Source organism: Protopterus annectens, chromosome 10.part0 (genome assembly GCF_019279795.1).
Source record: "Protopterus annectens isolate FY-2018-M chromosome 10.part0, PAN1.0, whole genome shotgun sequence".
NCBI classification, from domain to species: Eukaryota; Metazoa; Chordata; order Ceratodontiformes; family Protopteridae; genus Protopterus; species Protopterus annectens.
In genome coordinates, this window is record NC_056744.1 from 792,919,023 (window position 1) to 792,937,724 (window position 18,702).

Sequence of the window (18,702 nt, forward strand, 5' to 3'; positions counted from 1 at the left end):
TGGATGGTAAGAATTGCTCTAAAATAAACTTGCATTTGTTCTATATTTGACATATAAGAAAATGGAGCAATTAAGTCAACAATGCAGTTCTGTACTGTCAAGAGACTTTTTTTCTGCATCAAGTGACCACTGAAGCAGCAGTAAGGAGGATGACTTTTGGGTGCCAGGGAAGACTCAAGAGGGCATAGTTAGAACCATCATCAATAGAAATTAATAGAACTTATCCTGATATGAAGATAACTGATGATTCCTATATTGAGTGCTGTGCTTTTTGGGCAGCTCAGGTCAGCAGTGACATAGACATGGTATAGCCAGTGGAGGACAGGTCTACAAAAATGATGTAGGATCCACAAAAAGGCCAGATTGAGAAAAAGTTTTAGAAAATTATTCTGAGTAGCCTAAGGGAAAGAAGGAACAGGGAAATGTGGTAAGAGACACAGTTAGTATAAGAAAGCATTTTTGCACATCCAGAAATAGAGACATAAAGTGCTAAACCCATAGTCATGACACCCATGTGAGGTGGTTTATTTAGAACAGTGGAAAACTGAAGAGCTAACTGACAGTTACAGTGCGGGAGAAGACATTTTCCTTGCAGTTCACTGTGGTCTGTACTCCATATTCAGGCTGCAGATGCACAAGTTGTATGGCTGATGATAATAGGCTTATGTTGTGCCGCTTCCGTAGAATTCCCTGTCTTCCTGGTTTTTAACCTGCAATCGTTCATCTTCAGTACCACTTTGTCCAGTTCAGGATTATGTGGACATCATTTAGGAAGGGCTATCTCAACAGTGGACAAGAATCTGTTTAATTTTAAAGCACATTTAACAGTTAATTTCTATTTTGATAATTATATAATTTATTTTTCATAGCTATTGTACGTATAAGTTTCTATTTTACATGCAAAGTACTTGAACTCAAACACTGAAATTAATACTGAATAAGGACAGAGTAGCACACTTGTTAATCCAAATACATAAAGTATAAAGCAGGTGATGGAATTTGCTCGTTACAGAAGGAGAGTGGTTTTAATTTACTACTGTAATCTGTGTTTTCATTTCATATTTACACTGAAGGTGCAAGTGGAAACTTTAAGTGGAAGCTTTAGGATGCAGTGTAGCACAAAAAGTGAATGTGTTAATGTGTATTATTATACAGCAGATTGAAATGTTTATATTATGTAATAACCTCAGTTTGGGGTATACTAGTGTGTATCATGAATATGTTCACATGAAATACAATAACTTCTGGGATATGCCAAAGAACAAAGTAATGTCAACCAGTCTAGGACTACTGTTATTACATATGAACACATAACCCTGATATCAGGGTTTATATGAGGACAAAGCTCTGTCTCTTGGAAAACACAGTTTAAAATAATATGGCGCATAGCAGGAAATAGAAACAATACAACAGCTGTGATGCTGTATTCAGGAAGAATTGAGGAAGGCAATGAATTTATCTGTCATAAAACAAGGATATATTATAGACAAAACAACCAGCCATGAGTCATTAACTGCTTTACTTGAAGTGAGTGCGTGCATGTGTGTGTGTGTGTGTGTGTGTGTGTGTGTGTGTGTGTGTGTGTGTGTGTGTGTGTCTCTATATATATTGTGTACGATGTATACATACATGCAAACGTGTATGTGTGTATGTGTCTGTGTGTATCCCATTCAATGTTTCCAGTCTTGGCTGACTCTTACAAAATGTCCAGATTCTTGCCTCATTTTTTTGGTCCTTTTTTCATAAAATTTAGGTTTTCTGCAAATTAGCAGCAAATCATTAAAGAATGAAGTTAGGGAATAATGACATACATTTGAGTTTCAGACTTCAATACCCTTCACAAAATTCATGCTAATGCAAAACCTCTTACTCTATCAAATTTCTAAGACAAATATTTAAAATTGTCCCTATTTCAGGGTCTTTTTCCCACTTTTATTTATGGCTTTTTCCAGATTTCTTGCTCTAGGAAGTTGAGAGGTATGTTCTTATAGTGACCCCTTAAATAGATGTCACCACCAACAGAGTTGACGAGATTCATTTTTTTTCTCAGCTGGTACTCAAGGAGACAGTTGAGAATTTCATCCACAGCAGTGAATACTAGTGTGAGACTAACAATGTCACTCATTAAGTAGATTTTCTCTACATAACCTAAAGATTTGCAATCACCCAATAGTCACCCAGACTGGCTTTAATGGTTGCTAAGGAAGGATTTTACTTGATATGCAAGGGCAGCTAATTTTTCATCTGGGATATGTGGGGGAAAATCTGCTTAATGGAGAAGATTGTTACTCTCCCACCAGTACTGGGTGATGTGGCTGAGGCTCTTGATTGTCTCCTTGACTGTAAAGTTAGTAAGGATCTCTAATTCTGTGGATGATCACCTCACCTGTAGCATGAGTTTAGGATGTAGAAGTAAACCAGAGCATACCCAGCAAAAATCTATGCAGATAGAGGGTGGATGTGCAAATTACAATCATCATCTTCAGTACCCACTTTGAACCATTCAGGGTTATGGGGATCCATAAACCTTTATAGCAAGCAGTGGAGATAAGGCAGAAAAACGATTTAGACAGGATGCCCACCTATTGCAAGACATATGCTGTCTGATATGCACTCTGCATTCACAAGGTGAGAAAATTTGAACCTTGCTAAACAGGTCACTTTACAGAATTGGTGACTTTGTATTACTTGCAGTTTTTGAGCTACTTGTTTATGCTCTTGTTGATCTGCTATTATGGTTTTATGTTAGTCTGAGTATCCCCTGTAAAATAAACAGAACTGCTTTAAGGGGCTCATGTAGTTGTTCAATCAGTAAGCTAATTAATCAGTCAAAACAATGTATTCTATTCAGAATTCCCAGCTACACCTACCTAATGCTCTGCAGACATGCTACGGTCAAATTTAATCAAGGAAAAAAAAAAACAGGAATTTGCATTCAGGCAAAAAACGTTAAGCTAAATATCACATTGTATATGTCAGGTAGAGTGTATTGTCAAAACCAAAATAAGTTTTCCATTGCACGCAGACTATGTCTTCTTGGTAGGAGTCATTGCCATAGTAATGTACTAAATGTCAGGTACTGAAACACATAATGTAATATTATAAAAATATGTGAAAGCAAGCTAGCACCATAATAATACCTTATGGACTCCATTGGCAGAGAGGAATACAATCCTGACTGTGATCCAGATTACCCAAGTTCAGTTAGTTGGCCAGATGCTTACTGGAACTAGTATGTGTAGGATGGAAAAGCCTGTCCTGGGAGGGAGTAGGACCGACTGAGGCTGTCCAATGCTGCAATCCCTCAGAAGAGGAGTGGCACTGAAAGGGATGGCCTGGGGGCTGGCATTCTGCCACCAAGCCACTTTAGCAGTAGCTCCGTGGCTCCCTCGATGGGGAGAGCACAGTGGTCCTTGCGGTCATGTGGGTTACATGTCTCCCACCTAGGGAATGGGATAAGGTCTATCCAAAATATGCTGCCTTTGCTGGGATGCTGGACAAAAAACACCCTCATGGCTGCATGAATGAGGGCCCCTCTTGATGGCTCTAGCTCCTGATCTGGAGACATGCATTATGGAGGAATGAAAGGGCAGAGTCTGCTTGGAGGAGCCTTGAAGGTTAGCAGCCATGAAAAATAGTGCTTAAAAATATTAAGGAATGCCCAAGGAAAATGTAATGAAAATTCTTTCTAGTATAATAAATAAATACTACAGAGACTGTTCACTGCCTATGTCTTGGACATGTGTTAAATACTGTTATACAGCAAGCAAAGCAAAACAAAGTCAGCTGATGAACCTGAGTGATAGTAGATGCAGTAATTCTGAGCAGTATTATATTACCGTCCTGATCATGTGGTGATAGCAGGTACCATCGTGTTAGTCTGTAACATAAATTCAGTGGCTGATTTTTTTAGCCCTAAACTTACTATATTAAAATGTGTGTATTTATTCTGTGCTTCACAAAAAGTCATGTAAACTAATAGTATTTTTCCTACTGCAAACTGATATGATTTTTGCAATAATCGAAGTATGGAATGGTGGTTGAGAGGAGCAGCCTGTCTGTAAAAGAATTGCAATGAGGCACACTAACAGAATACAAGAATGCATGAAACAAAATAGCCCAATTATTAAGGGGGTCAGATACCATTAAAAAAGCTGTTGGTTGAGTAGAATGTGGAGTTTACCCAGAAAACAAGGAAATGAGCAAAGCAGACAGGTTAAGTGTTGCATTAGTACTATCAGAATCTGCATTACTGAATAATTACATATTTATACAATCATCATATTTACAAAATATTTTACCAGAATTTGCTATATTTCAGGTAGGAGACAGGGTAGACGGTGATCCATGCATATTTCGTTACCAGAAATGAATGGAGATGCTAATCTGGCTTAGATGAATTTTGAGTAATCAGCATTAGATTGTCTCTACAAATTCATTATTAAATAAATTAAACCTTTGTTCTTAGGTAAGGCTAGCAGCAGGATAGCTTGTCTGTTATACAGCAATGTTTACTAAAATAACTGTCTATTTGGTTTGGATTTTCAGAATTTCAAATGATCAGCTTACTTAGATTTTCTGAGAACATTATCATAGCATCCTGTTGAGGTTACTGTACATGGGTAAGATACACAATTATATTCTTTAGGTTCGGAGATGTAAAGTTAAACGAAGCATACACTGAGCACAGTAGTGCAGAACTTACAGAGATCAATATGTTGGCCTATCAACAGTGACAGGGAAAGTTATGAAGGAAATCCAGAGAAAAAGGCAAGTTACTTTCCTAGAGGACAAAAATTTCCCGGACAACAAACCTGTGCTGGGCTCAGAAAATGTCAGCCAAACATGATCAAGTTTTATTACTGGATTACAACAGAGCTTGACAATGAGTACTGTTTAACATGGTCTACCTGAATTTCACCAGGGCCTTTAAAAAAATCCTGTACAAGCGTCAAGCGGCTACTAAAAAGATGCAAAGTTAGGAACTATGATTAAGGTAAAGACATTAGATTGCTGTATGGTTCAAGGGTTAAACTCAGAGGGCTATGGTGAGAGGGACACCATCTACCTGTATTTCGCTAAAGCTTTTAACACAATCCCTCATAACTGGCTACTAGGAAAATTGCAAAGGTGGAAGAAGGATTAAGAGTAAGAAATTGGATGGCTGCATGGTTCAAATATAGACAACAAAGGATTGTGGAGAGAGACATAATGTCAGCAATAAGAAAAATGACTTGTAGAGTACTATGTGGGTCACTCCTGGTCCGCAGCTATGTTTAATGTGTCCATTTCAAACATATTTAATGAGGGAAAAGAACAGAATCATCCTGTTCTCTGACGGCACAACATTAGGTGCAGTAGTAAAGTCTAAGCAAGGATCATCCTGTTCTCTGACAGCACAACATTAGGTACAGTAGTAAAGTCTAAGCAAGGATCATCCTGTTCTCTGACAGCACAACATTAGGTGCAGTAGTAAAGTCTAAGCAAGGATCATCCTGTTCTCTGACAGCACAACATTAGGTGCAGTAGTAAAGTCTAAGCAAGGATCATCCTGTTCTCTGACGGCACAACATTAGGTGCAGTAGTAAAGTCTAAGCAAGGATCATCCTGTTCTCTGACGGCACAACATTAGGTGCAGTAGTAAAGTCTAAGCAAGGATCATCCTGTTCTCTGACGGCACAACATTAGGTGCAGTAGTAAAGTCTAAGCAAGGATCATCCTGTTCTCTGATGGCTCATTAGGTGCAGTAGTAGAGTCTAAGCAAGGATCATCCTGTTCGCTGATGGCACAATATTAGATACAGTAGTAGAGTCTAAGCAAGGATTTAAAAAGGCTAGCCATGTTGGCAGAAAGGTGCCAGTTGAGGTTCAATGCTGACAAATGCAAAGAACTGAACTGGTCAATACCATCCCAGTTGTGAAATATCATTAGGGGGAGTGAAACTGAAGGCAACAGAGTGGGAACAGGATCTGGGAGTGCTGCTTGCAGCAGCCCCCAGAATGATAGATTGTATCCTTGCTAGGAAAACCTTCAAAAGTAGAGATACTGCTCACACTCTGACAGTCTCAGTAAGGTGATATATTACATTTAGAACTGTGGGCAGTTCTGGACACCATTAAAGGAGAGAGAGAGCGAGAGAGAGAACTCAGACTGTTAAAGGGACTCTAAAACCATCTGCAATTGTATATAGAATGGCTGGGAAACAACACAAGTAGAAATTAAATGTTTTAAACTGTTTCACTAGAAGGCAGAAAATGTAGTTGTGAGAATAATACAGGTGGTAAAGATTATGTCAGGTTTCTGTAAATAGACTGAAATGGAAAGACAAAACAGGGAGAAAGGACACAGGCAACAGATTGTGGGGATCAACAACACTCTATCTGAGAATTAATTCCCTTCTTGGAAAAGGTTGTGGACCCTTGGAATGGATTACCAGAAAGGGTAGTAGAGAAGAAATCTGCAGAGGTGTTCAGGTGAACATTGGACACGTGGAGAAAAAGTGAAGGGAGGGAGGAATAGAAGCAAAGTAAAATGTTGAATTCACTTGAAGGGCAGAGAAGACGGGCTTATTGTTTCCTTTTGTCATCAAGCAAATGAGATGTAATATCGGTTGACAGCATTTGAACAATAAAGAGAAACTCTTACATAAAAGAGCAGGCCTTACAGTTCTACAGTGTGCTGTAAAGAAAATTTGTAATATAGTGTCATTGTCTGCTTCCTATTAAATTCAAATGCAAGTTTATTAAAGTGCTTGCAACCAAGCCAATACAATAAAAATGGTTAAGAAAAGAACAGAACAGTATATACAAATTACAGTGCAATCTAACCCCATCAGAACTTCCCAATACAGAACAATCTCTATCCTTCCCACTCTAGGCAAACTGAAAAAAAATATTTATGTTCAACTCACCCATTCTACCACTACCTACAATGTTGTGTCCCTTAAACAACATAGCTTCTAGTCTGGCTATAGCACAATCACTGCCCTAGGCAATGAAATACATCTAGCTATGGAGAGAGGCCACCACACTGACATCATCTTTATTGCCCTTACAAAACCCTGCAAACTCATTGACCACAACATCCTTCTCCATCCCCTATTGTAGGCATAAGTCCCATTTCCCTTCTTTGGTTTCAAAACAATCTCACAAATCACCATTTCTCTGTCACAATTGATATCTTGATTTCCCAAATCAGCCAGCTTTCCAAAAAGGTTCAATACTTACTTCTCTGCTATTTTCATCTTTATAAATAAACTTCCCCTTGAATTGCCTGACCTACCAGTCCTTCTGTTTGCAGATGATATGATACTATGTTGCGCAAACACAGGACCCAACCTCCACACAGAGGTGCAAGCAGATTTCCTAGCCCTAATCTATGGGATGTCAAACAAAAGGCTCCATCACAACCTAAAATAAAACCAAAACTATGATTTTTGGCACCAGAGTTTGCATTTCTATGAGTACAACAAAACTCACATAGAAAATTCTACCTCATTTAAATACCTTTGCATTTGGATTGACCACTTCCTTAACTTTTCCCTCTACCTTTACTACACAAGGAAAAAAGGTTAACTCTCCTATTTTGGGCCAGTACATTCTCCCACATTCTTACTAAAACCTTCAGGACAGCCATAGGTACAGGCATTCTGCTCTCCTAACTTGAATATGACTAACACCTCTTAGCCTCAGCATCAAAAACAAACCCCACACAAATTCAAATAGTAACCAATAAAATTTGTAGACTTATTACCTAGTCCCATAAAATGAACATCACTGTAAAACACTGAAAAAAGGAAAATGGTTACCTGTTCAACAAAGGTTTGACCTTCTCCTAGGATCCCAACTATTTAAACTCCTAGACAACCAGACCTTCTCTCCCCTACCAGCTAAACTAATTAAGCAATTTTCCTGTTACAGTCTCAGACACCACAACTACCCTGCCCCAAACTGCAATCCCCCAAAACTAAACTCCATTGTTCAGATTAATCCTTCTCTATAATAGGTCCAATTCTCTGGGGCAGAAGCATAGAAAGGATGCAGTGAGTTGGCAGCTTCCCCGAGTGCAAGGTGTTAAGACATGTGATCAGAAAGTACAGTTCCCACATTCTTTTTTTCCATACCTGTACTTCTGAAATAAATAAGAAATGCACTTTAGCTCTTTAGTGTTTTGAGTGTGGTAAAAAAACATAGCAAGCTGTTTGTTATAGGCTTCCTACAGAGCAACTGACATTCTTTTTGGCTCTCCAACTAAAAAGATGAGGGGGCTTGTAGCACCAGACTACTGGATCAGACCATTTTTTATGTGCCGTTTACTTGAATAACTGAGGAGGGTGGTATACCAGATCAGGGACTGTGACACAGTGCCTTAGATGAGCTAGCTGTAGCTCTGCTTTGGGAAAATATTATCTCACAAATAAAAATACCTCATCTTACCCAAAATTTAGAACTCAGCTAAAGGCCCACCTCCTTTCAGCAGCCAAATGTGTCATTGCCTGTCATCAAGCCATATCACGTAACCTAATACATCACTCTCTTTCTCTTACTAGTAACACTCTTACTGTCCCTGATACGACAAGTTCTATTGCATCAGTCTTCACTTCTCACACATATAATCTTTGCTTAATATAACTTCACTTTCAGTCTACTCACATCTTCTATTTGACATCCTACACTCCACATAGCCACCCTATCATTCCCAGTTAGACAACACACAGTTTTAATTATCACACAGACATTACAATCTACAAGACTTGTCTCGATTTTTGTAAATAGTGTATAATACAACTGTAGATACTCTTACAATTGTATTAGCTGTTAATGGTATTTGATAGATGTGTATTTTCATTATACTCTTCCTGCTTCTCCCTAAATACAGTTCTGATTTTCTGACTGAAATTGGTCACTTGTGGTCAGTGATCTTCTTCATTAAACAAATTATAAATAAAGTAAATAAAAAAGATGGTGCACTAAAATCAACAATCATGGTAGAGACCAATCTGAAAAGGTATGTTGTTAAAGTAGATCGGGGGGGGGCTCCCTCACCTGTTGGGGAGAAGGATACAATGATAAGAATGACACTACAGCTTATGAGAATAATATTTTTTATTCTCATTATGATTTGTCATTAAAAAGGAACAATAATACTGTTTTTTATCCTAATAGACATGCTCCCTTTCAAAATCCTAGAAAAGATCTATGAGATAATTTAAAAGTGTCTGAAAAGAACCCTCCCACCCCCTTAGAAGTGTGCATCTTGATGTCATCATGGAGAAGGCCCCTGTTCAAGCAAATAAAATCAGTAAAGCGAAGGAGAATGTAATGGCGGATTTTCCTGAATTACCATTATATCTGTCTAATAATAAAGAGAATTGGGAGAATTTAGGAGCTAAACCAAAAGCTCCTTTTTTGGGGCGAACAGAATGACAACAGACTTATCAGAGAAACAGAACCAGAGGGCTAAAGAGATCAGAGTCTTCAACGGACACTTAGTGAATGCTTCTAGTAGAATATTTAATTTAACTAATATTGAACTGAAGGATGAGCATGTTAGAGTGCTCGAGTTAGGATTAAATTCCATTCCTACTCATAGAGCCGGTGTCTCTGACATTATTGACTTTAAAACAGTTTACGAGAAAATAAAATTTTAAGTTTGCTTTAAAAGATGTAAGTTTGACTTGTTCAAAATTTAGAAGACCTTAGTTCTTAATCCTGTATTAAATAATACTCTTATAGTGTTTGTTTAGACATGTGGAAAAAAGATTAGAAGTGTACCGAGACATAAAAGTGAAAGTTGTTATTTTAATATTAATAATGTAGAGAACTCTGCCTTGAAAAATCTTAGCAGTAATAAAAAGCTGAGGTTTATGAAAGCAAATAAGGGTGGGGGTCTCGTGGTTATGGACAAAACGTGTACATTTCTAGCATGGAGAGAATATTATGTGATGAAAATGAATATTCCTTGAAATCTAGTGTTGTAATACATAAATGTTTTAATAAAATAGAAACTTTTTTTATGAAAGTTTGATGGAAGGAATGTTAGATTTAGAACTGTATAAGTCTCTCTTTATAGAAGAATCCAATAATAGGTGTACTGTTTGGGATACCTAAAATTCACAAAAGCCCAAGGAACCCACCCTTTAGGTCTATTGCATCTGCTTCTAATTATGCCACGGAAGGGATACCTCTTTACTTGGATGCCATACTTAACCCATCATACAGACATTTAGTTCTTTTACAAAAGATTCCTGGCATTTTTTAGATACATTTAGGATTTTTAAAACTGAATACAATTTGAGCCTGAAAAGAACTTAACTCTGTACCACATGAAAAAGGGGTGTAATATACCAGACAGTATTTAAATAAGTTTACAAGGTTCCCCAATCAGGCCATTAGTTTTTATTGTAGTTTATTAGAAATATTTTTTTTTTATTTTCAGCAAGAAGTTTTATAAGCAAATAAAAGGGGTAGTGATGGGTTAATCTGCTGCCCCAACTTTTGTTAATATTGTCTTAGGTTGGTGGGAGTATATAGTTTTAACCCCAGTAAAAGAAGAACATAAAATTATCTGTTATGATAGATTTGTTGATGATCTTTTTTGTCATAGAAGACTCTAAGGATGATTGTAGGGAGGTAGTAGAAAAATTGAATCAGAAACCTGAATTTTTAAAGTTCACAGTAGGTTAAACTGGAACATAAGTGATGTTTCTTGATGTTACCTTAACTTGGAATAGAGAACAAAAATATTTTGACAGTAATATTAAGAAGAAGAATATTTTTTATAATTATATACATTATAGAAGCTATCATCCTAGGGGCGGCCACGGTGGTGCAGTGGTTAGCATTGCTGCCTCACAGCAAGAGGTTCTCCGGTTCAATCCTCGGCTGGGGTGCCTTCTGTGCGGAGTCTGCATGTCCTCCCTGTGGTCGCGTGGGTTTCCTCCAGGTGCTCCGGTTTCCTCCCACATCCCAAAGACATGCTGCAGGTGGATTGGACACTCTAAATTGGCCCTAGGTGTGCGTGTGAGTGTGCCTTCTGTGGAAGGTTGGGCGCCGGGCTGGCAACTCGACACCGTAAAACTCCACTGCCATTCAATGTGCGGACAAGGTGATCCGCTGTGTCGACCCCTAACCGGGAAAAAGCCGAAAGAAGAAGAAGAAGATAGAAGCTATCATCCTGCATTCATGGAAAAAAACACACTTAGGGGGCAATACATAAGGGCATTCAGGATGACTACTAATGATGAAGCTTTTGTTCAAGAAATAGGTTTTATTGCCTCTTTATTTGTGTAAAGAGGGTACAGGAAAGACATTTTGTTAATTATTCTAGAAGAGATTAAATCTAAGAGGAACACTATGTTTCCCCACATTTTGAAGCATTCTTTTAAATCCCTTAAAGAAGGAGCTCTCTCTATTTTGTTGGTAGATAGAAATACTGTTTGTAATTTAGATATTACAGTGGATAGTCAGGCTATTAGAACAATTATTAGTGATACTAGGAGTATTTTAGAAGGAACTACAGAATTATTGGACGTTGTAGGAAGAAGTCCCAACTTTGGGTATAAGAATAGTTTTAATTTTAAAACCTTATTACAAAATGATATAATAAAGGATATTAACATACAAAAGAATGCAAAGGATATATACATTTTTTTTTCAGTTTTGGAATCACTACCAAGAGATTTGCAGGAGGATAATTATAAAAATAAAATTGATCCACAAGAAACTTTGTGGCAGTTAAAGTTAGGAGTAGACCAACATCTGGGATTAAATGATATTATAAACATCAAATGTTTTCTTAGAAACAAAAGGCAGGAAATTATATGAGTAAAATATTTAGGTGACTCAATTGCTTTTATAAAGCTGTGATTTTTATGTATATTTGTCTTTAACACAAAATAAATTAAAGCTTTTTAATTGATTATTAAGCATGTAATAGTTTTAAGATGTTTTCATTGGTTTATGTTCTATAAAAATGACTGTGTTTTTATGATGTTATTCTGAATAAGTCAGTTATATTTGACGAAAGCGAAGAATAAATCTGTGATGCACAAAAAAAAAAAAAAAAAAGATTTTCTTTGAGTATTTGTTACACTTGCCATTTTATAGTGTTTATTTACCCTAAACTATCCCCAGGTGGGACCATACAGCAGAATGGTAAGGGGAAATGGAGAGCATTGGCCTGAGATGGAGCAGAATGGGTGCCTGCGGCTTAACATATATTATTCACACCAGGCTTTTTCTAAAGCCCCACCCTCTGGATGCTGACATTAATTTTGTACACTTGATGCACAGTAAAGTGTGGTCTCAGAAGACATGCCTTTGCTAGACACTTGGAGAGTCAAGCCTCTTCTGGCATTCTCCACATCCAGCTGGACAATCAGTCTGAGCCTCACCCTCAGCCAGGGCTTGATGAATGATGCTCCCACATCATCACAATTCATCTCCCTCAGGACAGGCATGCCCATCCTCCTTGGCAGCTCCATCACATGCCTGGGCTGTTAACTGAAATCAGGACATTTGTGGATGGTGCAGTGGTATAGTGGTTAGTATTATTGCCTCACAGAAAGAGGGTCTCTGGTTCGATTCTCAGCTGGGGTGCCTTCTGTGCAGATTCTGTATGTCTTCCCTGTGTTTGCATGGGTTTCCTCTGGGTGCTCCGGTTTCCTCCTGCATTCCAAAATCATTCATCTGGAACATTTCTTCTCGGGCCACCAGTGAAAATGGGCTGTGTCACAGTCAGAATTTCCTGGTAAACAAATCTTAAATAAATAAAATGTGGGATGTAGTCAAGGTTTTGGCTGGCTGATTTGGCTTGAACTCTTTTTTTTTTTTTTAAATGGCTTGAACTCTTAATGATATTACCTTTACCACAATGCATGTTCGATGTTAAAGTGCATTGCATGCTTTTATTTCTACCTCAGCAAATTTGTCATCTGCAAAGTATACATATCTATGTGTGTTATTGGCAGTACAAGAAGAATTAGGGATATAATGTTCAAAGAAAATTACATTGCTTTAATATTCCACTATGAAGACGTACTTGTAATGTCCGTGCACTGGTCCAGCAATCAAGGAACCTCAATCCTCACCACTATCACCAGTGAGGGGCGTCCACATAGTGGAGGATAACAAATACACACACAGTAAAGTACAATTTCCATTAAGAGCACACAGAGATCACAGTCAGTCTGGGGCTGGTTTCTCCCTTTCTCTCCAGATCCCCAATAAGACTCCCCACTGGCACAGCTATAGGGTCCAGATCTCAGCCTAGTGGTCAGTCTAAAACCTCCAGCACCCTCTCTGTCCAACCAGTGCTTCGTATCCCTGCCCAAGTAGCACACACACACACACACACGCACGCACGCACACATGCACGCACGCACGCACACACACACACACACACACACACACACACACACACACACACACACACACACTTTGGGACATGAGTTATATACAAACACACAGACACTCCTGGGGAAGGCTGGCACAGGTTCTCCAGCTATGCCCCTTCTGTCCAGGCTTTAACGTAGCAATCACCACCACCCACCACTAATATCAGCTACTAATAAGGCCCTTATCAAAGGGTGTCCAATTATTACTGTGCAATATTATTATCCAACTGGTAAGTCTGAATGAACAGCAAGGCTTATTTGGAGTGGCTTGGACAGTATCACTATATACATGCAATGTACTCTAAAGCTTAAATTTCTCTACATAAAACAGCCACAGTTGAAAGTTTTAAAATATTTAATAATAAATAATAAGAACACAAGACAATACTTCTTACTACACAGTGCTAGTCAAGAGTTCGGACATCACAGGAAAATGCTTAAAATAATACAATTAAATAGTTCTGGCATCAGTACAAAAAAAACAACTAGTCTATTCTTCCTATTTCCTAGCTATATTTAAAACACAGTTCTAAAATAAACTTACATACAGAGCAAAGCAGTGCTGGTGATGCTGGATGTTCTGAAGCAAATGCAAAATGCCCTGAGTCTTTCTGTCCTTAAATTGATAACACAGTACTACTGACTCATTTTAGATTACATCATTTTTTTCTCTGGTTCCCAGGCTAACAGAAACTCAGTTTAGCAGCCCTTTTGATCTTGCACCTGGTCAGGAAACTACAGCAATAAAAGACATTATACATGCAAATTCAAGCAATTAACTCTGGTCTCAAAACAAAAGCATGAATTCCTTCATCCAGACATCTCGGCTCTGAGTTTGAGATCAAAGAATTATACAATGCTTGACTTATCAGCTTTCCTCCAGCAGAGTGCAATGTGGTTACATTTTTGAAGTTCAACATTTAATAAAGAGAACAAGCATGTGGCTTATATTAATATTTACAAATGACAGAATTATCTAAAAAATTCTATCTGGCTAGGCTGCCAGCCTTCACATATCTTCACAGTACTTATATCGCCTTTTCAGTTTTTCTTATCTGACTTTTCCTGAACATATTTTTCTTTTATTTTCCATAGCCACTATTTCTTACTTCATATAAAACATTCTCTTGATTGTTTTCTGAATTATTATTTTTCCTTAGCTCATCTGAATCTTACACTTCGTAACTGCTTTTTTTCATTACATTGCATTATACTTCACAAGAATGAAAATATTGCAGATTTCTTAACAACTTCATAACTGATAAAAACTACCTCAACCAAAAACAGTGTCGAAATAGATGCAAAATCAGATTATTATTATTATGATTATTATTATTATTTTTAATAGCCTGTTTGTGATTTAGTTGTATTTATTTTTGTTTACAAGGATATGGCAAAGATCACAAATGACAGATTTGAGGCTCAGCCCAGGAAGTTACAAAAGACAGAAGAAACAGTACAGAGATACAAAAGTAAAGAAAAACAAACAGCAATGATGGTCTGAGTACTACATGAATTGGTCCTTCAAAGACAGACATACAATATTTACCATGAAACTCAGGTTGTGTCAAAATAGAGACTATTCACACTATGTACAAGGGTTTTCTTTAGCCTCACTTTGGACTGGAGATCACATTTCTATCTTTTGCCTCACTGCTACATAATATTTTGCTTGTATGCATATTTACCCTTTTCCTGGTTCAGATTTATTAGGGATTAGTTGGTTCAGGATTTGACTCACATAAGGGAGGCATATACCCATGAAATACAACAAGCCTGACATAATTGTTCTTTGAGCTAAGCAACAGCCACATTGAACAATGTTTTGCAGAAATGTGTGCCAGTAATTCAATTAACCTTTAGCTGGGATGTATGCAAGAGGTGGAGCCTTCAAGTGCAACCATGTTGCTTCTACAGCACAGGCATTATGTTTGCACAGTGTAAAACAAAATCAATGTAATGGATCACAAATCACTCCAGAAGTGGTTCAGTAAGCTGGTGACTGCAATTACTAAATTACTACAAGTATTATCCATACATATTCTTGGAGTGTATTAATGTATGGTTAGGTTGTGAGCTGCACAATTGCTAAATGAGCTTAGTCCTGTAGTCCAGGGTTAGACTCCCTTACCCTGCTTTTGCCTACTGGGTGACTCTGAGCAAGTTAGTTAGCTAGGTGTGCTTTCAAGTCATCCAGTGTATTTATCCAAACAACAAATGAAAAATAATAATACAAAAAAAAAATTCCCACAGACATTTGTATTTCTATCTGAATCAAGTAGTAATTTTTTTCATTAATTTTTATTTTTACATTAATAAATGTCACAAATAAAAACTATATTACAACATAACTGTATATATATATATATATATATATATATATATATATATATATATATATATATGTGTGTGTGTGTGTTATGCATTGATGTCAAATAACACAGGATATAGGTAAGTAGTAATCTTAAGACAAACAATGCAACCATAGCAGATATCAAAGACAACAATTTTTTCTTCCTGTACTAGCTGGAGATTGAAGTAAGCAGACTTTTTCATTGTATTAATTTGCCATTTGAATATCTTTCCTTCTCAATTATTAATTAATTCATTAGCCCTTGATTACTGGGAATGTCTGATTGGGCAGACGCCTGTGGAGAAATTACATACATTTTGTTGAACTAACAGTAAAAATATATCAGGGATATATAACTTAGCAGATGATGACAGCATTCCATACACCATATAGTAGTTATAGCCTGTTAAGCTTAGAAACATCTATAGAACATAATATATACAGAAGATAGGCTGGAATTTACTAGAAAAAAACTGGCAAAGGAACCAAGGTATTGGTAGTAAATAACTAGAAAAGGAAAGGTAACAGAATGGGAAGAGGCCGAAAAGATATTTGGACTAAAGGGCTCATCTCAATACCAAAAGATTGCCAAATTCCGATAATCACGGCCACACAGGTAGAAACCGCACTCTCCAAAGCTAAGAATACAGCATCCATGGGACCAGATGACATCCCAGGCTGTGTACTACATGAACTACAAAATGAACTGGCACCTCACCTAAGTGTCATGTTTAATCATAGCCTCACCTCAGGCTTCATGCCCACTGAGTGGCGCACAGCTACAGTTATCCTGCTCCACAAGGGAGGATCCGCCTTGGATCCTGGGAACTACCGTCCCATCAGTCTGACAAGCCTGATCTGCAAGAGCATGGAACTTATAAACAAAGACATTGGCAACCTTCAAACACTGGACCCCACCCAGTTTGGGTTTGTGAAGGGCCGATCTTGTCTCCTGAATCTGACTGACATCTTCGAATCAGTCTCCAGAGCTGTGGACGAGGGTAAGGTGGTCCACACAGCCTATCTGGACCTCGCCAAGGCCTTCAACACCATCCCCCACTCTGGAATCATAGATAAACTTACTCACAGAACCCAGACTGTAAAAGTAGCTGACTCCAAATCCAGCTCCAGACAAGTGACAAGTGGAGTACCTCAGGGTTCAGTCCTGGGACCACTCTTGTTTGGCATCTACTTCTCTGAAGTACAGGCCAACACTAAGGGACTCTGGCTAACAAAGTTTGCAGATGACTGCAAATGGGGAGCCCTTATTGAATCCCCAAATTATATGGATATTCTACAAAAAGGTCTTAGAGAAACAGATGCCTGGTGCCAGAGCCATGGGCTCAAGCTTAATGCCAAGAAATGTATAGTTATCCCCTTTGGAAAAAAAACATGTACCCATGAATTACCACATAGGTGGCAGGACGCTAAATATCGAAAGTGTGATGACAGACTTAGGGACACAGGTTGACAGTGGTCTCACTTTCGATAACCACATCACCACAACAGTCAGGAATTCCTTCTATGTGGCACACCTCATCACTAAGGGCTTTTCATCCAGAAAAAAGGAGGTCATTGTCACTCTGTACTCATCCCTCATTAGACCCATTATGGAGTATAATGCCCCATTTGGTATGTACCTCAGAAGACATCTGCAACAGCTAGAAAGGCCAAAGAAGTACCTCACTAAAAGAATCACAGGCCTAAAGCAGATGCCATATGCTGACAATCTAAAAAAACTCCAGCTATACTCTGTGGCATATCGTCTACTCAGAGGCGATCTCTGCTTAACATACAAGGCCATGTCAAACCCTGAGCTGTTGGACATACTCCACTTAAAGAAATCCCAATCCCTCAGAGCCACATGCTCCAGGGATCTAAACCTTGTATTCACAATGAACAAAACATGCTGGAGGGATAGATTCCTGACCCAGAGACTCCCCATACTCTGGAATAGACTGCCTATACATGCCAGGCAGAGCACCTCATTGGCCCTCTTCAAAAGGATCCTCGATGATTGGATGGGAGATAGGAAATTCACCCCAGGAATCATGTCAGTCGCCCTGTTAGACAGGGGCCCAGAGAAGTAAATATTGTGGGAAGAAATATCCAGGGAATTGGGAATTGTTATGGGTAGGCTTGCATAGGCCCTAGGGCCGATAGCCTAGTACCAACCTATGAACCTATGAACCTATGACTACAGGCTACAAACTGCATTCCTTATCAGGGATTGATATTAGAGTGCAGGCAAAGAGAAAAGCGACAGGGGAATCCTAAGTGAAAGACCTGCTCTGGTGGAGATTTTAGTTGACTCTATAACAGACTCTACTGTTAAAAGGGGATAATTAGTAGACCATATAAAATATTGCACAATAACTGCAGGAATCAATTAGAGGAGTTTAGAAATCCAAGTCCAAGTTACTCAGAAAAGATACCACCAGCAGCGCAGTTCCAGAACTTGGTTTTAGTGAAAGTTTGGTGCTTTTTGCCATTTTTTTTTTTTTTGTGTGGATTATTGGATCTAAATCTGGCTATAGGAGTTTAGAAATGCAAAGAAAGAAAGAGCAAAACTAGTTGTAGAGGAGATATTCAAATAAAATAAAGATGGTACTGGTAGGCAGACAGTGCGTAATGAATATAAAAACTTTAATAAAACAAAACAAACAGATAAGCACTTTCATACTCACACATAGTACTTCATCAGATCTAAGTTAATCAGACAATTCTCTCTTTTTATAGGCTAATGAATGCATCAAGCCACGTAACATTAATACAGGCTTTACAGGTATATTTTGCTGCTTGCAAAATTGTCATCCACTTAATTTCAATACACTCAGTGTGAGTCCTAACATCCCTCCTCTTAAAAAGAGAGAATTACTTGATTAACTTAGATCTGATGAAGTACTATGTATGAGTATGAAAGCACTTATCAGTTTGTTTTGTTTTATTAAAG

General features: G+C 38.1%; 1 long non-coding RNA gene across 1 annotated transcript in view; it reads right to left on the reverse strand.

Moving 5' to 3' along the window:
- Nucleotides 1-510: 510 nt before the first annotated feature.
- LOC122813349 overlaps nucleotides 511-18,702 on the reverse strand; it is a 292,537-nt gene continuing 274,345 nt past the window's right edge. Inside the window, exon 4 of the long non-coding RNA XR_006366667.1 lies at nucleotides 511-800. This is a non-coding gene — a long non-coding RNA (uncharacterized LOC122813349). The remainder of the gene's footprint in view (nucleotides 801-18,702) is intronic.